Source organism: Dromiciops gliroides, chromosome 6, assembly GCF_019393635.1.
Source record: "Dromiciops gliroides isolate mDroGli1 chromosome 6, mDroGli1.pri, whole genome shotgun sequence".
NCBI classification, from domain to species: Eukaryota; Metazoa; Chordata; class Mammalia; order Microbiotheria; family Microbiotheriidae; genus Dromiciops; species Dromiciops gliroides.
Window position 1 is genome coordinate 21,532,091 of NC_057866.1, and position 6,000 is coordinate 21,538,090.

Consider the following 6,000-nt stretch of genomic DNA (forward strand, 5'->3'; position numbering starts at 1 on the left):
TGATTCTCAATCTACATATCAGATACATATACATGTATATCCATTCATAATCTCTAACACATACTAGATATGCATATATACATACACATGCACACATAAATATGCATCTATATAGTTAGCCTTATATATATATATATATACACACATATATGTGTATATGTATACACACACACACACACACACACACATATATACTGTAACAATTGGAATAACACCACCTGCTGGAGACTTACTGTAGGAAAGCTCCACCATGAGGAGAAGGTCTCTGAGGGGAAGACCGTGCATCTTTGTTTGCTTGTGGGAAGAAGAAGGGGGAGGCTGGCCCTCTGACTCTCTCTTTTTCGCATGGACTCTGGCGGAGAGCAGGGCTAGGAATGCTCTCTCCCTTTAATAAATAGATGAATCTACGCCTTTCTCTTTCTCTTCACCAAATTCTTACTCTCCTTAATAAATGCTTAAAAGTCTAATGCTTGGTAAAGCTTATAATTTATTGGCAACCACTCGTTAGATATTTTAGAACAGACTAGCTAGAATTTTAGCCCTTTACAACACATATACCTATCCATACATATATACACACATACATGTGCATACAAAAATACACATTCAAAGAGAGAGAGAGAGAGAGAGAGAGAGAACCTATAAGAGATACAACATCCAATTTTTCCTGTAGTCATTCCCATAAGCATGAGTCAAGGAGATATACCACCATGAATTTTGGGCAAGTTATTCAGTATCTAATCTTTAAAATGAGTAGGTGGGACTAGATATTCTGTATGTACCATTCTCCCTCTAAAAGTCAATAATAATGTTCAATGATAATAAGTATAACTCACACAACTATGATAATTTCTACCATTCACAAGAATTATCTCACAAATATATTATATCATAGTCTGTGTTATTATAAACATGTTAAAGATAGAGAAATTGGCCAACAGAATGTTTAATTTTTCAAATAACGTTAAAGGGGAAAAAATCCTTTGGCTAAAGTATGATCATGAAGCAATGATATCAATTTTTATATATCAATTCTATTCAACAAGTATTCATTTAAACTGCTGCAGTTTGTATTTGTGATAAAAGAGATTCAAAAGCAACAGCCTAGTCCTCAATGAGTTCATGTTCCATTTAAAATTGAGTGTATGTCTATAGAGCCTCAGTAGATGGCAATAGGTATGTAGAAAGCATTGGAAACTGTATGTAGATACACCCTGAAAGGTATTCCCCTTTTCTTTACCATAAGGTGAAGTTAAGTTGTACTAAGAATCTTCCTCCAAGATACATACACACACTTCTGTTTTAAGCACACTCATGAAGGATGTGCATTTATATAGTTTTTATTTATCTATCTAGAATTTTCTGTGAAATCTACCTATAGAGCCAATTAAGCAACTTAGACAAAGTTTTATTATTGTAGTCTCACTCTATTTTAAAAATGATATCAAGATTACTTGCCTTGATCTTCAATTTCACTTACCAGTTATACACTTAATAACTTGGCTATTGAGAGGTAGTGCCATGTAGGGTAAAGAGGACTGGATTTTGGAAATAAAAGAAGGAAGTTTGAATTTAGATTCAGTCATTTACTGTTTAGGCAACCTTAGACAATCTATAAGATCTAGGACTACAATGAGAATGAAGGAAGAAGAGAAAATGGAATTATCTGATTATTTTGATTACTGATTTTGGGTAAACATTAAATCAATGGATATTAACTAGGTAATGCTTGAATGCTTATTTTTGCCTCTTAAGATTATTGGTTTTGGGGGTAGTTAGTTGGTGATGGATAAATCACTGGCCCCAGATTCAGAAGCACCTGAGTTCAAAGCTGGCCTCAGACATTTGACACTTAATAGCTGTGTGACCCTGGGCAAGTCACTTTACCCTCATTGCTCCACAAAAACAAAACAAAAAACAAATAAAAAAAGACATATACATATATACATGTGTGTGTATATATATGTATATATGTATATACATGTGTGTATATATATATATATATATGCTAGGGTACAAATTCTTTTTCTTTGTCATGGAAAATAATTCTACATTATCTAGGTTGTGAGAGAAAAGAGATAAAAACAAAACTTCAGTTTAAGGAATTGTCAAAAAAAAGAAATGTTTCAGTCTGTTTTCAGATATCATCAGTTCTTTCTCTGTAGATGGACTGCAATTTTCATAAGTTCTTAAGGGTTATATTGGATCATTGCCTTGATGAAAGTAACCACATGCTTCTCAACAGATCATCTTACACTAATGCTGTTATTTTGTATACAGCACATTTCTCTCTGCTTTAGTTCATGTGGGTTTGCCAGGTTTTTCTGATGGCATCCTGTTCATCATAATTTTTATATACTACCTTGATCTTGACAGATAATTTTCTTTACAATAGCCCAGCAGAGTAGGTACCACACGTTTTGACATTGTAGTCAATCATCATAACTATTTCCCTCCATCCCATTCTCTTCCAGTGATATTTACTCTATTGTCTATCTTATTTTGCCCTATTCCTCCTATCCACTGTGCCACCTAGCTAACCCATGATGACATCTTTAAAATAGGGTTGAGGAAGAGGAGGTATAGGAGGTAGCAAACAAGAATAAAGAAGCTAAAAGTGTTTAACTACCACATGTGTGATGGGTAAAACTACCTACTCCTGAGTGTGGGGGAAGCTAGTGAGGATTTACTTATAAATTAGAAGCTTCAGCAACAGTTTAGGCATTAGCATTTATTAAAGTATATCAGAAGTTGGCAAAGAGAGAACACATGTCTCTGAAAGATCTATGTGGCAGAGAGAGAAAAAAAAAGCCACCTCCACCTATCAGATCACGGTTCTAAGAGAAAGAACCTAAGTCTTCTGGAGCAGAAGGTTCTTATGGGACAGGAAGAATGTCCATCCCCACACACAGCTCCAAGCTAATTGGCTGGTAGCATTCAAGTCAATAGACTTCTAGTTGATAGACGTGACTTAAAGGTGTTCCATGAATTATGAGGTAACTTCCAAACACTGAATCAACCTTGGAAAGGTCATTCCATTCTCTCTTAACAGGGGGCCCCTGTTAATAATATTCTCACACATATGCCCCCAGTGGATACAAAACAGTAAAATTCCTATATGTTTTTTAAACAACTCCCCGCTCCTATATCAATATTGTTAATGCAACAACAACTAAACCTTACCTCCAAGTGTAAAAGATGATAATTACTGTGTGACATGTAATCCCATAGAACTTTAATTTACTTTTCTATGCTTATTTGGATTTAGGTAAAAGTGTTCTTACTGATACATCATAAAACTCAAATATTAGGGAGAATTACAAGACATCTAGTCTAGAACTACCAAAAGAGACTGCAACAGTTTCAAATGGATATAGGTTTCTGGGAAGACAAGTATAAAAGACCTGGTGACAGGGAAGAACTAATATGAATAACCCTCAATTATTTTAATTCTTCTTTTTGAATAGAAAAACATGGCAACTGTGAGAACACTTTTTTCTTTGACCTTTAACTAGGATGAAACAGAGCTGAGAACACTTTATTTCAATGTGGCTTGTGAGAGGTCACTTTAAAATTGGTACTTCTAGGTTGATAACAATTACTTATACTGTCAAAGCTTTACCCTATGTTCCCATTTAAAGAGAAACATTTGGGCCAGTGAAGGTATTATGAAACCTTTAATTTTGTTATTTAGCCTTAAAACCAGAGAGGTGGAATTATAATATATAATGCTTTTCATGGACAATCAGTAATTATCTAATTGTTTATAGTGCTACCAACTTTTAAGTAATACCCCTTTTTACCCCTTTCTTTCTTTCTTCTTCTTCTTTTTTTTTTTTGCAGGGCAATGAGGGTTAAGTGACTTGCCCAGGGTTACACAGCTAGCAAGTGTCAAGTGTCTGAGGTCAGATTTGAACTCAGGTCCTCCAGAATTCAGGGCCATTGCTTTATCCACTGTGCAACTGAGCTGCCCAAGTAATACCCTTTTATAAATGAGGTTTATGCTCAGACCATTGTCTCCCAGTTTACCTTAAATTCAAGGGTAACAATACCTTCTCTTAGAATTTTACATTTCTGATATCTGCCCTCTCTTATTATGTCTCATTGAGACTAAGGAAAAATAAACCAAGGATGAATGCATTGACTATCTCCATACCATTTCAGTCATCTAATTATATATTAAACATTGATAAAAAGTTCAGACAAAGTCCTGTTTTCTGTAACACTCAGTCTATGGACTCATTTGGACTGGACTCCATTGTGCCTGAAGGAACATCATCATTAGGAAAATCATCATCCTGTGAGACTGTATATCCCTTTGTACTCACAGCTCACCAGGACTCGGTAACCACTAATTGGAGTTCAGAACTAAGAACTTCTCTCAAAGCCTCTATTTGAAGTGGGCTCCCAGACCAACCATCTCTTAATTTCCTACTGATCCTTTTGGTTAAACTCCATCATGGCCCCATAGACACCTTTCCCTCATTCTCCCAAACACTTTCCATCTTCTTTTTCCCCGTTAAGGATTGTGGACTCCTTGAGGGAAGAAACTTTTATTTCTTTTCTACTTTCCAGTGCTTAGCACTGCTCCTCACACAGAGTAGGACTTAATAAATATTTACTGCTTGATCAACTTGAACTAATACTCTTCCTATAAATTGTCTCCTCACCTAATTTTCTTGCCTATTTCCTTTTAGTTCTTTCTGTGTTTTAGAATATTAAGTGAAATCAAGGACTTCAAATGTTGAAAGTGTATACAGAGAGCTATCACAAATATATACCATTGAATTATACTCAGGAAATTTTAAAAAAAGATTCAAAGTTGAAGTGTGGTAGCAGAGAGGAGAGGGTAAAATATTTTCTCTTCCTTGAAAATGATATTATCATCCACACCTCAGAGAATTAAGATCTCTTTTTTTTTTTAACTAAAATCTTCTACCACTGAGGGTATGCTAAAGAATTGTCTAATGAGTCTAAAAGCAGCTAGATGCTCAATGTGGAGACCAGGCATGTTCTGAGCAATGGAAGCATAATTGGAAGAAGTATGTGGCCTCCAATGGAGACTACTTTGAGAGAGAAAGGGTTCTTGCAATGTAAAAATTTTATTCTGTGTGTGTGTGTGTGTGTGTGTGTGTTTAATGTCAAACTATCAAATAACTATATAAACCTACCACAACAAAAAAAAAAGTAAAGCAGTATTTTGATCATAAAACATGCTTGACTCTCTTTAGGGACTGGCATGAATTCTATGTTCTTGCCTTAATTGAGAAGTAACATTCTTAGTGAACTGTTTTATCTCACTTGAGGCACAGTTGACTTGTATTAGGTGATTAGGGAAATCCCAGAGTAGGTGGAAAGGAAATCTCTAACTGGAACTAGGAGGAAGAGACTGAGATGTTAAAAAAGTACATAGAAAGCAAAAACGTCTGATCAGATTGTGACCTTGGAGCCCCATTGCTCCAAATTACAGAGACCACTGGACAAAATATAGCTCCTGGGTAAAGGTTGGGTACAGGCTGATCAAAGGGAGTCGTTCTATGACTGTGGGGAAGGGGTGGGAGTGGGGAGGCACTACAATTAAATCACCATGTGAACAATGTTCTGATTCCACTTGTATTTCTTAAGACTCTGCTGTTTTCTGACACTTCCCGGTATTCCCTGCTTTATCATCATTATGTGGTTCAATATCAGTGGTTACCTCTCCCTTCTAACTTAGATCTGTCAAACTAGGGAAAACATACAATAAGTCTCCATAGAAAAAGATGTGATCTAGATCAAAGTCAAGGATGTGTTGTAGTGGATGGAGGACTTAATTTGGACATAGGTTCAAATAAAAATGTTACTTATTAGGTAAATGACCTTTTCCCCTTTAGTGATTGAAATACAGTGAAATAGGGTGGGTTGGATTACATGATCTTGTCTCTAAGGTTTCTTTCAGTTCTAAATCCTATAATGTCATTAATTATACTCAGAAAAGTCACATACAAGTGATGTGGGATT